The 20,935-nt window shown below is 40.8% G+C and overlaps 1 long non-coding RNA gene across 1 annotated transcript; it reads right to left on the bottom strand.

Moving 5' to 3' along the window:
• Nucleotides 1-14,842: 14,842 nt before the first annotated feature.
• On the bottom strand, nt 14,843-20,935 carry LOC143434673 (uncharacterized). Its single transcript, XR_013104356.1, has 2 exons — nt 20,334-20,935; nt 14,843-17,898 (listed from the first exon to the last, which is right to left on the bottom strand). It is a non-coding gene; the product is annotated as an uncharacterized LOC143434673 (long non-coding RNA).

The raw sequence follows: 20,935 nt of genomic DNA, 5'->3' as shown, positions 1-20,935 counted from the left end.
TATACCTGAGGACCCAGCTATACCACTCCTGGGCATATACCCAGAAGATGCTCCACTATGTTCATAGCAACCTTATTTATAATATCCAGAAGCTGGAAAGAACCCAGATGTCCTTCAACAGAGGAATGGATATAGGAAATGTGGTACATTTACATAATGAAATATTACTCAGCTATTAAAAACAATGAATTTGAGAAATTCTTAGGCAAATGGATGGAACTAGAAAATATCATCCTGAGTGAGGTAACCCAATCACAAAAGAACTCACATGGTATTCACTCACTGATAATTGGATATTAGTCCAAAAGCTCGCAATATCCAAGATTCAGCTCACAGACCACATGAACCTCATGAACAAGGAAGAACAAAGTGTGGGTGCTTTGGTCCTTCTTAGAAGGAGTAATAAAATACTCATGGGAGCAAATATGGAGACAAAGCGTGGGACAGAAACTGAAGGAGGGGCCGTTCAGAGACTGCTTCACCAAGGTATCTATCCCTTGTGCAGTCACCAAAAACAGATGCTGACCTGGATGTCAGGAAGTGCATGCTGACAGGAGGCTGATATAGCTGTCTCCTTAGAGGTCTGCCAGAGCCTGAAATATACAGAGGAGGATGCTCACAGCCAACCATTGAACTGATCATGGTGGGTTCCTAATGGAGGAGTTAGAGAGAAGACTGAAGGAGCTGAAAGGGTTTCCAGGCCCATGGGGAGAGCATCAATACCAACCAACCAGAGCTTTCAGGGTCTAGACCACCAGCCTGGGAGCACATAGGGAGGGAAGCATGGCTCTAGCTGTATATATATGGGAAGATAGCATTGTTTGGCATAGGTGGGAGAGGAAGTCCTTGGTCCAGGGAAGGCTGGATGCCCCAGTGTGGAGGAATTCATGAGTGTGGAGATGGGAGTGGGAGGGTGTGTGGGGGCATATCCTCATAGAAGCAAGAGGAGGGAGGATGGGATGGGAGTTCCTGGGTGGTTGGGGGAATGGGAAAAGGGGATCACATCTGAAATATAAATAAAATATCCAATAAAAATACAAGTAAATTAAATTTAAAAAAAAAACACAAACAACAACAAAAAACTCTGGCCCATAATTGTTCCTATCTAAAAGAACTGCAGGGAAAAAAATGGAGAAAAGCCTGAGGAAAAGGAGGTAAAAGAAAAATAGCTTCCTAGAAGCCAGAGGCCACAGACCAATGACTCATTGCAATAATACAAGTAAAGATGCATAGACAAACGTGTATACTGTGGAAAACACTGTGACACACTACAGCTTCATGACAATTTTTTTTATTCTATCTTACTTTATTTGGGGGAGGAGTTTGCAAGCATGTAGGGCAGAAACAAAGGGATAGAGAAAGGGATGAGATTGGGGTACGTGATGTGAAACTCACAAAGATTCAATACGTGTTTTTAAAGGAGAAAAATAGCTTTCTATAGTCAAAAATGTTTTTATAATTCTCATTATAAATACAAGATAAAATCCACAGATGAACCAAAAATAACAAAGAACCTAATACTGTAAGAGTGAGAAAAGTTGGTACAATGAAACTACAAAATAAGTTACAAAGTACTACGATTCCTCACCTAGTGATAGTCACATTTAATGTTAATAGATCAAGTTCTCATGTTATTATATACAAAGAGATGAATGAAAAAATTAGAAGACCCAACTCCATATTGCTTACAAGAAACTCACTTCACCTCTAAGAAAATATATAGGCTGAAATAGGGTATTCCACACAATGGAGTCCAACAAGAACAGGAATAGCATAAATAAATATAAGTCTATATCATTCTATAAATATGTATGATATCTTTATATCTAATTCTATAAACATGTATCTTTATATATAATATTATATAAAATAAATATAATTCTATATAAATACATTTCTATGTAATTCCATAAAATGGACTTTAAATCTAAAGCACTAAAATGAAGCAAAGAAGGTCACAACATAAGGATGAAAGAATCAACTCACTAAGAGGAAATGGTCACTGTATAAACACCCAGGGCTAGGGCACACAAATATATAAAACAAACAGGAATACACTTAAAGAGAGCTGGACTCTCATACAGTCATAGTAGAGGTATTGAGAATTGAGAACCCATCATTCAGCAGTGTACAGTGCATCTAGACAGAAAGTCAAAGTTAATTGCAACCTCCATCAAATGGAAAAGTTAATTGCAGCCTCCATCAAATAGACCTAACAGAAGTCTCCAGAACGTTCCATCCAACAGCTGTTAACTACACACTTCTCGCAAAAGCACATTCTCTGATAGGTCACAAAATAAGACTTCATTTTTAAAAACATGAAATCATACCCAATATTTTTTTCAAGACAATGCCATAAAACTAAAAATCAACACTAAGAAAAACACCCCACAAAGTTTCAGGATCTCACAATCAATACCACCACTGTAGGAGAGCAGGGGGAGATATCTGAAATCAAGAAAACAGTCTCAGCTACAATAGCTACAAAGTACACAGGAATAAATTTAATCGAAGTTGGCAAAGATCTCTACAGTGTAAGCTACAGAACACGACAATGATAGAATGAACTCAAGTGAGCACCCACAAGAATCAATAGTTATAAAATTCCCGTGCTCTACAGAGTAATGTGCAGACTCAAAGCAATCATTCGCAAAATCCTTATGACATTCATGGAACTACAAAAAAATAATTCCTAAAAACCGTATGAAGCCATTTAAGACACAAAAACCTGGACAAATATTCAGAGATATTCAGGATTCAAGAGTAAGAACTAAAGACAGTGTGTGCCTGGAAACCTCGTGTTAAGAGGTTGAGTTAGGGGCATCTGAGGCTGTAGCCAGCCTAAGCTACATAAACAAGACAATCTTTCTCTTTTTAAAGATTTGAATAACGAAGCTTCTTTCCTTCAATTCTGTGAGTTTTAGTTATTCCTAAACCATCACCTTTCTGCTCAGTCTTTCATCCTGACTGCTATCCAAATGGCTGCAAGGTTCCTGACCACAGCCCAGGAACCAGGATTATTACCCTCCCCATTTGTGTCCTGAAGAAACTACCTTTATATTCAACATGGAGGACTGTTTCAACCATAACTCTAGACCACCTTTGCATACAGACACATCAGTAAATCCATCATGGTAGAGGCTATCCATGGGCCAGAGCTTAAATCAATTCTACCAGTGATATAGATTCAATGAATAATGGATTGGAATATGGAACCTAATTTGAGGTTTTAAAACATTTCCCCATTGATTCTAGGCCTCATAGACCCTCTTTCATCCAAGGAAATTCAGATTTCTCACCTTCATTGCCACAGAGATAGGGAGAGAATAGAAATTAAAGTCTTAACATGGAATCAGATAGAACAAATATCTCCCTGAGGTAGGAGAATAAAAGTATATGAGAAAAGTGGGTACGTGGGATAGAAATCAGTCAAGATAGCCACTCAGCATGAAAAGAGAGAGAGAGAAAGAGAGAGACAGAGAAAGACAGAGACAGAATATAAGTGATAGAAATTCTACCTATTGAAGACACCAAGAGCTGACTGACCTAATGTTGTTCTCTATCCTTCCCAAACAGGACACATAGGGACAAAGCTAGAGCTCCTATGCTTCAAGAGAATAAGAAATCCATGTATGGAAATGTTTTGGAGGGTAAAAAAAAGTTATTAGGAAGCTCCACCCACACTTTTGTTGTAGCACCTGAGAGGTTTTGAGACAATGGAATGATTTTCTGAGAGGTAAGACAGGCTAAAAGGCATGAATCTGGAGAGTCCTTGTCATCCGCAACAATAAACCTTACAACAAAGGGTCATATGGAGCAGAGAACAATTCACACAGGACATGGATGCTGATAGTACCCTAAAAGAAGGTGCCTGAGGTCCCCAGTAGTGTGATGGAGAATCAAGAAAGTGTCAGGTGAAAACAGGAGTGAAATAAGACTTAGTCTGTCCAAAAGCTTAGAGCAATTTAGGTCCATTATAGAGAAATAGAAGCACGTATACTACATGGATGAGATTCTTACTCAGTATTTTTATGTCAATGAATATGCCAATCAATAGACAGGGTCTGTGAAACCAACCAACTGAAAGTAACCAAGCTGCCTTATTTAAGTACCTGGCCACCATTCTACATTAAGGAAAAACTGCAATACAGAGCTGATAAGTTCATACCCTATAGGACTGCCTGAAGGTGACCCAGGGTAGGGCACACTGATGTAAGTACCCACAGGATCCAGTGGTAAAAGCAGGGAACCACCCAGGAATGATGAATGAAGCTCCACCCACACTTTTGTTGTAGCTGAGGTTCACAGGTTCAGGGACCCAAATCAAGTATGGCAGAGGATGAGCCAGGCCAGGTGTAAGCCAATGGGGTGCCACCAATCCCAAATTGCAGTAGTGAGTTAGGCCAGGCTGCAAGGTAGCACAGGGCTGTGGTGGTTCTGCCAGTACACAAAGAGCTAGTTGAGAAAATTTCTGCAAACACCCCCTCAAAGAGTAGAAGGCTCCAGTGGTACACTGACAAAAATAATTAGAACTAACCTCCACAGAAAAGAGAGGTGGCATGAAGAACCACCTCATGGAACCAACAACTCCAGGTATGCACATCCCACTACAGAACCAAATTAACATAAAAACCAAGACATGTCTTTTTCCCAAACTACCAGTCCCCTAGTACTAGCATCAGCAAGAGTACTGTGGATAAAGTTCCAAAGAATGACTATAAATACATCCAAAGAACTCAAAGAGGAAAAGAATATTTTCCAACAGAAAACAATTAGCTGAATAGAAAAAGAAAGTCAATCCTGGATATGAAAATGGAATTTAATAAAGAGACAAAAGTACTGACAGAGAGCCAAACTGAAATGATGGAAATGAAAATTTTTAATAAGCTAAATATAAAGTTCAGTGGAGAAGTTGGCCAACAGAGTGGATTGTGGGACAGTATTGGGATATGAGGACAAGGTAGAAGAAATGGATCAGTCGGTCAGATCATTGCTGAATTTATTAAGATGTATGACTGGAATCTGGAGGACTTCTGGAAGGAATTACATGCACAGCGAGGTACCACTGTAGACCTTAAGCTTAAATTCACATACACAGACACACACACACACACACACACACACACACACTCATGCATGCAGTCACCCACATATCCACACACACTTGAAACAATGTGAAATATGGGGTGTGGTGCAGAGAACCTGGAGCTACCATATATTAATGAAAGCACAAAATGGTACAGGCCCTTTGAAAACAAAACTGAAAGAAGACCTTATGTAATCTGAAGTTCACCTCTAGACATTTTCCCAAAAAGAAACTGTATTTCTTTAAAAGAAGCATATCTCAAAATCCAGAGCAGCTCAGATGTCTATCATTCAGTGACTGATATACCTATACTGTACAATTTAACTCAGCAGTCAAAAGGAAAAAAAAAGATACAAAACCACTGATAACATGTACCAGCTTAGACGCATCTCAGTAGTGCCATAGGTGACTAATACAGACACATAAAGCTACGTGTTATATGAGTCCATTAGAGAACATTCAGAATAGGCAAAACTACAGGTGGAATGGGGATCACCATAGTCAGAACTCTGGTAGGAGAGAAGGGATTGACCATAAAGGGGAGTGCAAGTGAACTTTTTATATTTTTTGAGACAGAATCTCACACTGGCATGAAATTCACTACATATCACAGGCTACTCTCAAATTCATGGCAATCCTCTTACGTCAGCCTCCTAAGTATTAGGATTAAAGGTATAAACCATGAACTCTACTCAGAAAGACTTTTTGAGCCCTAAAGAATGTTACTCATATATTGATTATGATATGATTACTCATGGTTGATTAAACGGGTAGTATTTTAAAATATTGATTTTACTGTATATAAATTACATTTCAATAAACATGACTTCTCAAAGAAAATCTATTTACTGAAAACTACATTTTATTGCAATATTAATTGTTTTAAAATTATAAAGTTTCCATCTTTAAGTATACAATATAAAGCTGGTGAGATGGCTCAGAGATTAAGAGCACTGACTGCTTTTCCAGAGGTTCTGAGTTTCATTCCCAGCAACCACATGGTGGCTCATAACCACCTATAGTGAGATCTGGTGCCCTCTTCTGGCATGCAAGCATATATGCAGGAAGAACATTGTATACATAACAAATAGATCCTTTTAAACAGCATATGTTATTTATTTTCTTAGCCCATGTGATATGAGTATTCTTGGAATTTTTTTCGGATATTTTAGTACACAGCACTAGAATTTTGTAGGCATCATAGTAACTTTCAAATCTGCTGAAAATATAGTTAAACTGACTAACTCAGGCAAGCAGATGACCAGAAAAATAGTGAGGCAGACATATTAGTTCATAATGTAATTTCAGAGATTGTGAAAACTGCTTTAAAGGGCTGGAGAAACAAAGCCAATGCTTGTATGCTCCTAGAGTGCCAATACACATACACATGCACACATATGTATGTGTGCATTCACACACACCCGTAATTATACAGGGAGAGATGCTGAGAAGATAGGTTTACAACTTCCCCTCAACAGCCGATATGCATTACCTTCAACACACTTCCACCTCTGTTACCTGTTTTTAAATCTTGTTTTCAACGAAATATGTATATCTTTGTTCAAGAGTTTTATTATACATGTGTAATTATTAGTCATTTATATATGCATTTGTCCTTAACTTTCCTTTATCCCATTAGATATTGTGAAGTTGATATATTCTTTTTTCATTTAAACAAAACTGTAATTTGAAATACAAAAAGGAAAGGTAGAAGTATGAGGTAATGAAATTAGACATGTTGATATAAAACATGAGACTGTGTCTTAGTTTACTTTCTATTGTTGTGATAAAGACCATGCCCAAAAGGAACTTGAGGATGAAAGGGTTAATTTCACCTTACAGTTTACAGTTCAAGAAAGAAAATCAGGACCTGTACCCAAGGCAGGACCCAGAGGCAGGAGCTGCTGCAGAACCATGGAGGAGTGCTGCTTACTAACTTGCTCCCCATGGCTTGTTCAGCCTGTTTTCTTATAGAACCCAGGGCCACCAGCCCAGGGATGGCACTGCCCACAATGGGCTGGGCCCTCCACATCAATCATTAATCAAGAAAATGCCCCCAGAGACATGCTAACTGGTCATTCCAATAGAGGCATTTTCCTAATTGAGTTTCCTGCTTCCTAAATGACTTTAGCTTATGTAAAGATGACTCAAGAAATAACTGACACAAACTCGACATAATTCCGTTCTCTACTCATTACATCAGACGGTACACTCACTTGATGGCAGGGGAAGAGAGCTGTACACACTTATTCCTCTGCTGGCAAAAGTGTGTCACAGTTCGAGTATGAAATATCCTCTACAGGCTCGTGTGTTAAAGGCTTGGTTCCCATCTAGCAGACTGATTGGAGAGCTTCTAGAAGCTTTAAGGGATGCAGTTGCTTCCTTAGTTATTTTAGAATAAATAGTTGCTCTATTTATTCTAAAATAGATCCCTGGGGTGTGCTTTTGAAAAATTTGAAGGCCATAATTAGTCCCCTCCTGTCTCTCTGCCTTCTGACTTTGGTAAGCTCACCGACTCTGCACACCCGTGTTCTTACCTTATGGTGGACTGAAACCATCAGCCAAGAGAATTCCTTCTTTTCCCTTCAGATACAACTCTAGTAGTTTGTCACAATGACAGAAAAGCCAACAAGTACAAGGTGCTTCTGGGAAACACTTTGCAAAGCACTGCCATAGTGAAACACTTATTAATCTCCTGCAAGTGTTCAGTATTCCACATGTGTCAAAGCCACTGTGGGTGTAGATGTCAGGAAGCACAATGGATCTGTTCGCGTCCTTTAAAGTTCCCGTTAAGGTTAAGGCAATTGCTCCATTGGACTTCTGGTAGTTGAAGTCTTATGGAATTTTGCAGATTTTTGCTTGGAGTCATTTTTATAAAGATGAAAGTTTACTGTAGATCTATTTTTTTTTGTATTTTCCTTCATCATTCTTATTTTAGGACACAAGAAAATCTAAAAGTTAGCTATGTGCAAGGTTATAGTCCCATGTTACCAAGTAGCATGGTTAATAATAGAAAACAGGACTCTGTATACACAGAAGGAATGAGATTGTCACCAACTTGTTACTGGGCCAGGTTGGAAATCTTAAGCCCCAGTCTCAGGTGTAGGAGTGGGTGGCTATTACTAGGGTAAGGATTTAATATGGTTAAGCCTTAGTATCCCTCCGTGCTATGTGATATGGGAAAGTCTTGAGTTTATATCATAGATTTTCAAACTCTAAAGCACTCCCTTGTTGACTTCTGGGAATGGAAGTGGGGACAGGTGCCTGATCCCTCTGTATGCAGTCAACCACAGTAGTTTTTCCTTTACTTGTATGTACTATACAGAAGCCATAGAAATATTTTCACTAATATATACATAGTCATATCTATGTCATACATTTATGAATGCATTATATATACTATATATTAAATATAGTATATATAAATAATACTTATATACTAAAAAATCAAACTTCTTAAATCTCATAAAGGAATATTTTTACCACTGGATTTATTGTTGGATTCAAAACTTTTGTGCATTTTAGGAAGACCTATAGCCAGTAACATCTCAGATCACTAAAGTAATACAATTCAATGCTTCTTGTGAGAGGAAGAGTTATATTAGTATATTCACTGTTGGAAAGAACTGATGTTTGTTAATCTCCATACATACATCACTAGAAAGTCTGCAGAGGTGACATAGAGTTGTCAAAATCAATTCCCTGGGGGCTTTCTCTTCTTTAAGTGAAGCGATCAGTCACACCTCTCAGCAGGCTCCACATCTCTCTGTTTCCTTCAGATGTCTTCAGCCTCACAGTCTGTGTGGGAAGAATGCAGTGGAAGAGCACAGAGCTCCCTCCTGCAGAGAAATAAGTGAGGCCTATGGAGTCTGCTTTGGAAGAGCTAGACAACCCAGAGTTTTAAGCTTACTTTATAAGTGGTTTTAACCTGCCTTATTGAGGCAGGGTTTGTTATTCTTGAAGTGTTTATAAAAAGATAAAGAGATAAAGAGAATATGTTCTGTGGGTGTGTGGAGAGGTATGGGAAGGGGATGTCTCAGCGAGCCCATGTAGAGGCATCCCTTCCCGTGAGGGACCAGTCACACACGGGTATAGTATAGAATAGAATAGAGTTTATTGAGGGCATGGGGAGGGGAGCCAGGAGGGTAGTAGAGGGAGACACACACACACAGAGAGAGAGAGAGAGAAGCAGAGAAGTAGAGAAGTAGAGGCCAGCCATGACCATGTGGAGAGAGAAGAAGGGGGAGGGGACAGAGAGACAAGAGAGTAAGAGTAAAAGATTAAGAGAGAGGGTAAGAAAGTGAGGAGGGGGCAAGCAGCTCCTTTTATAGTGGACCAGGCCTACCTGGCAGTTGCCAGGTAACTGTGGGGAGGAACATACCTGGCTGTTGCCAGGTAACTGTGGAGGTGGAGTTTAGACAGAATACTAACAATTCTAGTACTGCATATGTTAGGGCACTTTCAGGGAGTCTCCTGCCCCTACCTCTCTTCTTGCTGTAGGTATGTTGGGATTATAGACTCTAGTATTCTGGCCCCCAGCCTTTGCAAGGGTTCTGTTGTTCAAACTCAGGTCTACATACATGTGTGACAACATATTTACTCACAGAACCACCTCCCTGAGAAATTTTTTTATATGCTAGTCGGTCACTGGTTTTCAATTAGATTATATTCAGTTTTCATCTCTGAAAGCAACTTTCTCTATATAGTAAGCAAAATGCTTATCTTCTAAACAAAAGCATCTATTTCTTCCTAATTCCATCCATGACTAATTAAAAATGGGCATGACTTTTCATACTGGGAACACATTCATCTAATGTGTAGATGTATGCTCAGTTTCTGGAATCCTTTTTTCTACTTCACTAATGGTATTTTATATGCCAGCCAGTTCACATTAATATAAAAAATGAATGAATTCCTACTTCTCAGAGAAAGTAAAATCTGTCTGTTTAATTAAACGTTTAGTTAAATCATTTCAGTTGCTTAGAGACAGTCTAAAAAACAAATTTCTGAACTAAACGGAAAACTAATGGTTAATAGTGTAAGTATAATCTGGAAGTCTTGGACACTGTCTTAGAGGACTTATACAAAAGCACTTTGCAAAGACTTGGACAAATGCTATTAGGTATAGTTTATAGAACTAAATGTACTACTTTGACAAAATATACTGTAGGACAATGACTAGGACATGCTGATGTCATTTCATCCATAATTAATATTTAAATGATCTTGCTAAGATGGGAAGTTAACTTAGAGATGCCTGGGAGAGATCTATCTGGACACGATCCACTGCTGGAGTCCATTGAACCAAATCCCAGTTATTATAGCTGACTGTGCAGTTGAGAAGACTAAGAACCAGACAGACAACTTTCAAGGTCACCCAGCAATTATTCAGAGAAGCAAGACTATCAAAAAAAAAAAAAAAAAAAAAAAAAAAACATGAGAATGAGCAAAGTGAGCTTTGTGCGTCTTAGTAACTGAAAGATGAACAACTGAAGTCATTTCTGTGCACTGTGGTTTCCAGTTGGAATAAAGGCCACAGCTGAATTACCCCTCCACCATTCCAGCATTGCTGCAAAAGTGGTTTACAAACACAGTGGTGTCAGTAGCATGATGCTAATGCTGGGGGGGGGGGCGTGGGGGGGGCGTCGTCTAAATGGAAGCTGCCACTAAGGAGCTGTGCCCAAAGCCAGAGTGTCACCATGGCCCTGTGAGGGAGCACTTTACCTCTTACCAAGATTAAAATGACTGATATAGATATCCCCTTGGTTCCTTGAATTGCCTTAAAAACAGGAAATTGGTTCTCACAAATCAATACTGACTCTAGTTCTAACTGTAACTTTAACAGCTGCTTCATCTGTCTTAAATAGAACTGGCTGCCCCACTGAAATCTGAGCATATTCCGTGTGACTGACAGTTTTTCTCCCTGAAGCTACAACCAAGCCTGTCGGATAAAGGTTAATTGCTAACTGTGGAGTGCTAATGATACCACATTGATGAAATTACAGGATCTCTGATAGAGAAAAGGCTCCTAACCGGCTGGGAGGTAGAGGGGAGTTCTAAATAACAGTTATTGATTTGTTTCTCTGAAGGCCACTAAGTAGCGTGAACTACTCCATAGACTAGAAATTATCCACAGGGCTTCCATTCATTTATAATTCATTTCTTAGCCTCCGAGTTCCTACCTGCCAATACCCAATTATAGCTTTAATAATGATGGCCTCAAAAATATGTAGTTTATGTGTTAGGGAAAGAAATAGTGCCAACTATTCCTTCTTTCTCTTATATTGAGCTGAGTCTCATCTGTTGGGTGTGTTATATACCATAATAATCAGGCAATAGCTCCTAAATGAAGGATCAAAAGAGTGTTAGGTGAGACGTATTTTACAACAAATTTAGAAAAACGCCTTCTGGGCCTTTATTCCAGGCTAAGTTTCCCTCTTACCCAAATGTGGCCACAGATAGTATCGCCATGATGTCTCCCACACACAATAAATGTACCTCCCATAGCTGGTGCCCCTTCCAATGCAGTTTCCATCATCATTAGCATGTACTTAGTACCTTATATCACACTGTCCAGTTTTACACATGTGTCCTTTAATTAAATCCACCCAGAAAACTTGGTATTATTGTCTACTCTTGATAGCTGAAAAAACCAAAAGTCAGAGAAATGGATGCACTCCCTGGATTTAGAGGTGAGAATGATGTGATAGGTAGGACTTCAGCATCTGTGTAGGTTCTCCAGGGACACAGAGGGAGGGAGACACGTGGGAAAATTATCCTTTTCTGATTTCCCAGATTCTTCGTGGGAGTAACCAGAGGTTTTTAGACTAAAAGATTTGGTTTCTGTGAAACTTGTTTAGGCAACCTGAGCAATACCTAGCAAACCTTCTGTGCAGTTTGAGTAAGCATTTATTTTACAAAGTTTTGCCCCACAAATGAAGTCCCATGTTCAATCACCAGTGTTGTCAAAACAAAGAACTACAAATGAAAAACTCTGTCCAAATTCACTCTGACACAAATGTGGTTCTTCTGCAGAAAGCAATCCTCCAGTTCCCTGCAGATTTGAATGTCGTATCTGCACATTAATCTTGATTCTAACCCTACTGAGTCAGGGAAGATGCCACAAGTTAAGAGCTCAGGTCATACATGCTCCTTCACTTCAGACCCCCTATGACAAGTGAGGGTTCTCAGATTCATGCCTGCTTTCTGTCTGGTGGCTCCAAAATCTGGTGTTCTCATTCTTTCTCCCATTCCAATCATTAGCCATAGCAACTTAAAAGCTCAGGGAAACACCCTATGTGACATTACCAGTTTATTACAAATTACATAGACAAGTAGCCACCTGGAGAGGTCCAGAGGTGTACACACACAATATGTATACACACACAGACACAAGCTCACACAAGCAACTCAAGACTATCCTGTACTCTAACTTTCATTGATTTATGATTTAATGTGTGATACCCATGTTTTAGAATCAGAGGTGGTCTGTGACAATCACAAAATAAGAAAGGCTGGGAAACAAAAGGGAACAACATTCTTCAGTCGCAGCTACCTCCCAACATGGAGCCATGACATCACAGAATTGGAAAGCTGGCTATTTAAGTCTGCACACACAACTGTCAAAGTGCTCTGCTCTAGCGAGCGTTGCCTGAGCATCTTTCTCAGCTTTTCTTAGTTTGTTATAGAACTGCTGAAAAGAAACTCACTGCAGCTGTCACGAAAACAGACTTTTCAGGCAAGGCGGGACCTTCATTATGTGCTCTGGTTCAATGCTGCTGAAGTATATGGTAGACACAGATGTTCCTTAATATGGTGGTCAGAGAGGGAAAGTCACTGGGTGGCTGTTTCTGGACCACAACTTGTATCTTCTGGGTTTTTAATTGACTACCCTTTCAACCCCACCCAGTTTCCCCCATGTTCATTTGTAGTTCAGGATAGGCAGCTGCAATCATGTAATTGTCATAAAACATGTCATTCCATGTGTGTGCATGTGCTTACATATGTGAGTGTGCACACGTGTTCACATCTGTATGTTTACGAATGTGTATGCATGTGAGTATGTGAATGTATATATGAATGTGTGTGCATGTGTTTACATATGTGAGTGTACACATGTGTTCACTTCTGTATGTTTATGCATGTATATGCATGTATGTGAGTATGTGTGTGAATGTATATAAGTATGAGTGTGTTTGTGTGTGTATGTGTATGTGTATGTGTATGTGTAAGAGAGATCTAAGCAGAGGATCCAGGCTAGCACAGACCATGATGCTCTTTTACTGTGAGGCAATTTCATTGGCTTCTATATTGCTACTATATACTCAGTCACACACACACACACACACACACACACACACACTACTTAAAATGATCTTTGCCTGCAGAAACCAAGAGAACTTTGTAGTGGGTTTCCATAGAAAGTATTTTTGAAAACAAAAATACAGCCTAGCTTTGGCAGTAGGGGCTACACGTATCCTCCAACTTCTAGCTGGGGTGTCTGGTCTCCTGGGTGGGGAGAAGCTGCTACAAGCCAATTTGATCCCAAATACCAGTCATTATCACTCTCAGTTGGCTGCTACGTTGTTGCTTTGCTCCTTCAGAATGAAATCAGAGTTGTAATTAAAAGAAACTGGAGACCTCTTCTCTCTGCCCAGTAGTGTGGAAGCCGGTGTGAGCTTTGTCTTTCGCTAATTTATAGACTAATATTCTTCAGCTGCACTTGGTGTTGTTCTCATTCCACAGTGAAAGAAACCTCTTGGCAGCTGAGAATTATTCATTCCAAACACTGGGGACACGTATTTCTAGGTAAACTTCAATGTGTTTCCTTGAATGCCCCTGGAAACAGCTAGGTTCTTGTTAGAAGAGCCAAGTCTTAAGCTTTACTTCAGCCCACCTGATCCAGGTTTTCCCCTGAGTTCCCTGGGGATTTGAAGGCAGCCTTGATTTTTCTTTTCTTTTTTTTTTTTTTTTTTTGTTTATTTTTTTTTTTTTTTTTAGAGCTTCTGATCAAGAGATGGCATGTAACCAATTGAGCAAATTCTCATGGTAAGTGGCTACTGGGGACACCTAGCTACTGGGCACGGGCTACACAACCTAGCCTCTCTGCAGAAATTGTGAGAAATGCAGACTCCATGTGCCTTGGCACCAAAGCTAGCAAACCAGAACGTGCATTTTAACAAGATCCCCTGGGGATTCCTTGCCTGTGAAAATTGAGAAGCCTTCTAGGAGCCTTCTGCCTAGAAAGTTAGGTAACAAAGGACAATTTCGTTTCTCTCCATTGAGCCTCTTGTCAAATGACGGCCGGCCAGCTTCCCCTGCCTTTTCTAAGACAGAGCTTTAGGCAAAAACCAGCCATGATGGGAAATTTCAAGTGATGCCAGGTACCCTAGGGCTACCCAAGGAGCCCACGGCTTTAAAGACAACATCTCAAAGCACCGCTCAAAGAGCTGACAGCCTTGGAGCATCTCAGACAGTGGCTCCGACAGAGTGAACAGCTTGCCTCGGGAAAGGCCATAGAATAATGTCCCCACCCAGGGTCCTGGAGGCTAGGTGAAGGTTGCCGCTACTGCTGTGCTTGTTTTTCTTGTTTAATTCACCAAGACCTTCCGTGAATGCTACATAAGAAGGCCAACTAACAAAGTTATTAGTAGTCTGGTTGGCAATATTGCTTTTCCAGGCTGGATTTGTAAGACCCCAAAAGGGGACTCTCACCCAAGTCCGGACCTGCACGAACCCAAGGACACACGAGAAACCTTCTTGATGCAACTGCAGAGGAGGTTTAATGACGAGGGCCCTCGGGCCGGAATATATCTCACGCAGGAGATAGGGATTCCGACGCTCTAGCCCCGGAAACTTGGGATATTTATGGGTAGGGGTTGGGGAGAGCGGGAAAGTTTGGCGCGGTTACATATGATTGGATATCTCAAACATCCGTTCCCAAGCCTGGTTTCCATCTAGCCCCCATCCCAATTACCCTAATTTACATCTGTATCTTGCTCCTGGGAGAATTCCTTTCAAGTGACTTCCGTTTACCCAGGTATTTTATTGCCTCTATCTTGGGTCTTTTGTGCCTTTGAAATGTTTATTTAAGCCCTTGGAATGCACCCCAGGGGCAGCTAACACTTGAGTGTAAATTGAAACTCTGAACCTAAGAAACCTATGTAAATTGAAACTCTGAACCTAAGAAACCTAATTTTGAGACCTAAAATTTCATTTTTACAATTTATTCTTTCATTTCCTCCTTTTCTCTCATGGTCAAATTTCAATCTTGGAATTATGAATCATCATCTGGGTGTAAAGAGTGATATTGTTGTCTAAGCATCTAATTATATCTTTGTCATTGAATCTTAAACTATCTTTTTCTCACCCCCTGGATGGTTTCTAGTATGTACTTTAGGTAAAGTAGCTGTCTCTCTCTCTCTCTCTCTACATATACATATATATATATACACACACTGATGGGCCTGTTGGCTTTTTTTTTATCTCGGGGATGTACATATGTAGCTTAAGTCCCACTCTTTAAGGCTGTGTCTGGGACACAGTTTAGATTCAAATGTCTCTTATCTCTGACAATTGGGCAATCTCTATCCCTGTGTCTCCAGGATGGGCATATCTCAGGAGTCAAGGCCTGCTGGTCCTTGGCCTTGTAGAACGGCAGGTGATCTTGAGCCTGAGGAGGTTGTTCAGGTGTCTGGCTGTTCTCTCCAGTTGGCATCAGACGCAGGTGTTGGCACGAGTTATGTTCGACAGCATCAGGAATAGTTTCTTAGTAGCCTGAAAAATCATCTCTCACAGAAGAGGGACATTCTGGGTTTGGAATAGGGACAAGGAAAGGGACACTCTAGCCAGCGCCAGTTCTCAGGGGTAATTTAGTTTTTTAGGGTTCTGTTTATTCTCTCTACCTGTCTTAAGCTCTGGAGACAGTATAAACAGTGGAGCTTCTAATTAGTCTCTAATATTTCTGACAATTTCTGACTTATCTTACAAACAAAGGCAAGGCTATTATCTGATCTAATTATCTCAGATGTTTGAAAACCTCGGGACAACTTTTATTCTAGGCTGTTCCCTTTTAACTCTTTTTTTTATTTACTCTAAGTCTCATAAGCCTTTATTTGTTGGCATATCCTACACTGTCTTATCATTTCCCTGGCCCAAAACCTGAGGTCTATTATATGTTTTTAAATCTCTTGGCTGCTTGGTTGTACTCTTATCTTAAGAGTCTATCTGTGTATTTAACCTGGTAAATCTTTTGTTTTCTGGGGAGTATAGTTCTCCCTTCTTGTGTGCACCATTTTATATTTTTTTTCTAGATAGTATCTGGCAGGATGGCTAGTAATCTGAGTTCTTTCTCTTATTCTGTGTTTTAAGTGAGGCCATCTCTTAGGCCCACAACTGGAACAGGCTCTCATATCAAGACACTTGATTTGTCCAGTTATTGCCTCAGGCCACTGAATCTCTTCCCTTTTGGTGTCCTGGGCAATGAGTACTCACAGTTGCTGGCTTCATCAGGGTTTTCTCTCTTGGTATATAGTCCTGCAGACATGGGCTATGGCAAAAGCATATCTGTTGTCCATGTAGATGTTGGTTTTCTCGTCAGCCCCACAAGTTCCAAGGTTGCTCTCTGTACCGACGAGGCCAGGGGTGGGGAGTCAGCCCAGATGACATTTGTCCACCACAGTAACACAGTAAGTTGGCTTGTCTCTGACCAGCATGGAGAAAACTGCTCCCGTCTGTAAAGCAGGTTATCTCGGCTCCTGGCTGAAGTCAGTCTTCTATCCGTTGAATTCTTGTCAGCTAGTTGCAGCCCAGGAAGTGTTGTATCTGGATGTCCATCTTAGGGGGTATCCCCTCAACCAGACAGGGGATAGGAGCAGCCTAGGATGACCATAAATGAATGGGATACCCAGCCCATCTCTTAGTCCACCATTTTCGGGTAGTCCATGAATACGTTTTGACCCATTGGCCTGGAGGAAGCCCCCATGTCTATCAAAAGTTGGGTGGCCCCATCTATCTCAATAGCCGTCTTCACACAGAGCTGTTATCTTCACCACTTGGGGTGGGTGTTTTTCGAGGCCTGGGATTTTCTGGCCCTGGCTTCTATTTGTTAGGGCCCTCTTGGACCCTGAAGCTGGCTCCTTTACTTGCAATGCACACACTGGTCTTTTTCAAAGAGTTTTATCTCTCTTTGATTGGAGTCCCTTTTTTTTTTTGCTTTCTGTAAATTCTTTCCTGTCACCTTTTTCTTTCTTCACCTCTCTCTATTCCTCTCTATTCCTCTCTATTCTTCTGAACTCATAGCAACTTATCTCTATTCTTCTTCTCTACTCTTTTCTTCTAGACTTACATTAACCCTTCTCTATTCCTCTTCTTTATTCCTTTCTTTAAAATCTTTTCCCACTTGTTATTACCATCAATAATTTTAATATGTAGTATATTTCTTAAATCTTTCAATGACTTATCCTGTAGTCTCTCTAGCCTCTGAAGCCTTGTCTACACTGACAGAATGTCTCTATGAGCTAGTCTAGAAAGACTGTGGGTAACTTATCTGATCTCTGCTTCCTGATCAAACTTAGTGGGGTCTCATGTAACCCTCTCTCTCAAGATCTATCAGCGGGATCTGGCGTGGGCCTTTGGGTGTCCCTTACCTTCTGTCACATGAAGGTCTCAGTCACATCTGCTCCAAATTGACCTGCTGCTGACCACGGCCTGATCAATTGACGGGGTCCCCAATGTCTCCATGTCTGAAGGAACATTCTTTCTCCGGTGTCCCCGCCTGCTCTTTACTTCTGAAGACCAGAACCTGCAAAGGTCTTGTGAAAGCAAGGCTTTTAAAATGAAACTTTTTCTTTTCAAAATATAATTAGAGCATAATTATGTCAATTTTTATCAGTGAAGTATAAGATAGTCTTACTACCCAGTCTATTTTTTTTTTTTTTTTTTTTTTTTGACTAACTAGCACCTCTGTCATCTATCTTGACTAAAACATTTAGTTCTGAACCTGGCTTTAGGATGAATGTCAGCTGCCGACCATCTATTTAAATCTTTTTTCTTTTTTTTTCAAGGTAAATAGCTATAAGTTTCCAATCCCGTCAGAAATCCAGAATGACTGAGTTAACTATAATTGTGGGAAGCACAAAGGATAGCTTTTAAAACTTAGTCAATTTATAGAGACCTCTGAACACCTGGAAGAGAGGCTTTTATCTTATTGTTTTTGATCACCTGTAAAGCAGTAAATAGTCTCTTAGAACTCTGTACAGACTAGTGTATCTGTGAGGCTGTATGACTGTTGTTTATATCACACTAGAGACCATAACCTAATTCATTTTGCAAACAGTACCTTGTCCACAAGTGTAATGTGAGCTCACCTCTGAAGCTCTAAGAAAGAAACCAAATCAGAATGAATAGCCTTATCTGTAGCATTTCACAGCAAGGATTATTAAGGTGTTGAAGGTTCACACAGTTATTAACAATTTTTAAAAGGCAACTTGAGTTACATTTGACACTTATTTGAATTTAACTTTTAACAAAATAGAAACTTTGGTAGAAGTGATATACAACAAGAACAACAAAGTAAACATTTTATATCTAACATAAGAGCACAAGTCCTCACCACTTCTTCTTGTCTGAATTTTTACCTTTGAACCAAATCTTAATGGAAGTCTCATATAAATAATGAAATTATCTCAGACAGCAATGGCTAGAAAGTCTATTAAAATAGAAGCTTACATATATATATATATATATATATATATATATATATATATATATATATATATTCTGACTCAGGACAGCCTGTAACTTTTTAGCTGTAACTAAAGGAAAAAAGTGCTCTTTTATTTATTAAACTAGGAAAACTCACTATCAACTCTCTTATTATAGAAGCTAAAACAACTGTTGGCCCCCTTCTAAGAGCCGCTTATGAAAACAGTCTGTTCTCTTCAAGGTTCTTTCTGTTGGTGTCTTTCTCCTGGCCACAGAGCAGGGCGAATTATCAGTTTTTCTTGTGCAAATTGAGACTGTCTCACAAGTAAGTTTTAAACTAAATTAAGTAAGCAGTTTTAGTAGTTCATCACATCAAATCAGGCACCTGACACACTCTGTCTCTTCCTCCAGAGGAACAGAGCTTTCTCTTGGCCACAAGCTGTGGAACAGGACCAGCCTGTCTCATTGCTTCTGCTTTTAAAACTCAGGATGTTAACACAGTATCAGTCCAGAAAAAAGAAAAGGAACGTCAATTGTCAGTCAGAGTCCAAGAACATGTGAAACAAATAACACAGAACGAAGTTTATCAAGAAAAGACAAGGAAAGACAACACGATAGACTGCCCCTATCACTATATCAGTGGCACAGAATTGTCAACAATCGCAGCAGTGTCTGGAAACCGCATGGCCTGTTGGGAAACGTAGTTCTCAGGCCGGCTGCCATCTTGGATAAATTGTCAAAGCTGCAAAGCCTGTTGGGAAACGTAGTTTTCAGGATGTGGAGCGCACTCACTAAAGCCCTTATCTCTCGCTAGGCGCCCGCCTGCATGTGTTCGCCACCCGCCTCTCGCCCGCACTTAATTCATCACGGGCGGGAGGCTGGGAACTCATCTCCCGCCTTTTAAACTGCGGTGGGCGGGAGACCTGCATGTACTCTGGCTTCCAGTACCAGGGTGGCTCGAGCGCTGGCGAAGAGGGGACCACCGAGGGGGCCAGGGCAGCCAGTGGTTGTGGAGCCTGGCTCAGGTACTCTGCCACACAGTAGCGGCAGGGAGGGGTTCCAGAAAGACTGTACACAAAATATAAACACACAGAACTAACACAGTCAGACACACTTGCCCGAGTTTGGTCTCATAGAACCAGCCAAACGCGACCTCTGACGGGAAGGATTCCACATCTTCCCCCTAGCAGGAGCACTCATCTCCTGTTCCAAAACAGGGCAGTCAGACCTCCCTGACTCCCTAACCCAGATGGGAAAGGATACCGCCTTTCCCCAAGGGCAGCCAGACCACTCTGACTCCCTAACCACCCGTGAAGCGTCCTTCCCGGGCTGCAGCCTGTGGGTTTCAACACGTCTGTCCATCCACAGTCATTGGGCCCTCACGGTCCACAATGACAGCTGCACTCAGTCTCCGATGGGGAAGATTCCCCTCACCAAAGAAACCGATATCAAAACACAGAAACAAAGACAGCAGAAGAAACCATAACAAAGAGACAAGGACAGCGGCGCCGCACTCTCACACACACCACTCACACAAACCTACCTCCAAGGGGTCGTCGTGTGTCTAGGGTGGTCGCGAGTTTCCCGGTCAGGGAACCAAAATGTAAGACCCCAAAAGGGGACTCTCACCCAAGTCCGGACCTGCACGAACCCAAGGACACACGAGAAACCTTCTTGATGCAACTGCAGAGGAGGTTTAATGACGAGGGCCCTCGGGCCGGAATATATCTCACGCAGGAGATAGGGATTCCGACGCTCTAGCCCCGGAAACTTGGGATATTTATGGGTAGGGGTTGGGGAGAGCGGGAAAGTTTGGCGCGGTTACATATGATTGGATATCTCAAACATCCGTTCCCAAGCCTGGTTTCCATCTAGCCCCCATCCCAATTACCCTAATTTACATCTGTATCTTGCTCCTGGGAGAATTCCTTTCAAGTGACTTCCGTTTACCCAGGTATTTTATTGCCTCTATCTTGGGTCTTTTGTGCCTTTGAAATGTTTATTTAAGCCCTTGGAATGCACCCCAGGGGCAGCTAACACTTGAGTGTAAATTGAAACTCTGAACCTAAGAAACCTATGTAAATTGAAACTCTGAACCTAAGAAACCTAATTTTGAGACCTAAAATTTCATTTTTACAATTTATT

The sequence above is a fragment of the Arvicanthis niloticus genome, chromosome 16 (genome assembly GCF_011762505.2).
Source record: "Arvicanthis niloticus isolate mArvNil1 chromosome 16, mArvNil1.pat.X, whole genome shotgun sequence".
NCBI lineage: Eukaryota > Metazoa > Chordata > Mammalia > Rodentia > Muridae > Arvicanthis > Arvicanthis niloticus.
This window is presented reverse-complemented; position numbering and strand designations above follow the sequence as displayed.